Here is a 790-nt window from a genome sequence, read left to right as displayed (position 1 = left end):
GCCTACTGCACGTCCCCTTGACGTGCCCTCTCATGAATGTATTATCGCATACCTCGAGTCAGTCTCAAATGACTTGTAGAGGGCTCACAAGTTTGGACTTGTGAGAATGGCAATCATACTTTCATAACCGTAGCTCTTCGTCTGAGAGCTCGAAGAAACTGTCTTAGATCAATTTGCAAAGATGCAAATTGATCTTGCGAAAAGCCTTAACAGAGTCACGCGAATCTATCCCAGACTCGCAAATGTCAACAAGCTTCTATTGATTACGCCCTTAAGACAAAGGAAGTAGAAGTAAATACTGAATCATGACCGCTTTGTTGATACAAATTCATATTGTAAAAACAAGCCATAACATGTTCGATTCACAAGGATCAAGACCAGACTCGCAAAGTTCAACATGGCCCCATTGGATTACGCTCTGAAGACAAAACAAGTAGATAGAAATGCAACCACTTAATCTTGACCGCTTTGTTCACCACAGGAACATCCTGGGGTGGGAGGACAGTTGGGAGGACCCCCATACGCTTTTGCCCATTGGGCGAGCCATTTGCGTTCCTCCTCAGCGTACCATATTTTTCCGATGGTATCAAAAGAGCTTGGAGAATCTGGTCTGCGCCTTGCAGATCGCCTATAATCACAGGTCAGCTATTTATTGCCTGTTCTGTGTCTGTGACATGAACAATGCGAACTCACTCTGATCTTTCAGCTGCTGATATGTCGGATGGAGTATAGTACTAAATGTCCTCCTCCGTGTTGAAAGACTCCATTGACCTTTCGTCTAACTGGGTAT

Source organism: Melampsora larici-populina, assembly GCF_000204055.1.
Source record: "Melampsora larici-populina 98AG31 unplaced genomic scaffold MELLAscaffold_410, whole genome shotgun sequence".
NCBI classification, from domain to species: Eukaryota; Fungi; Basidiomycota; class Pucciniomycetes; order Pucciniales; family Melampsoraceae; genus Melampsora; species Melampsora laricis-populina.
The sequence above is the reverse complement of the archived record's forward strand: the minus strand, read 5'-3'. Positions refer to the sequence as shown.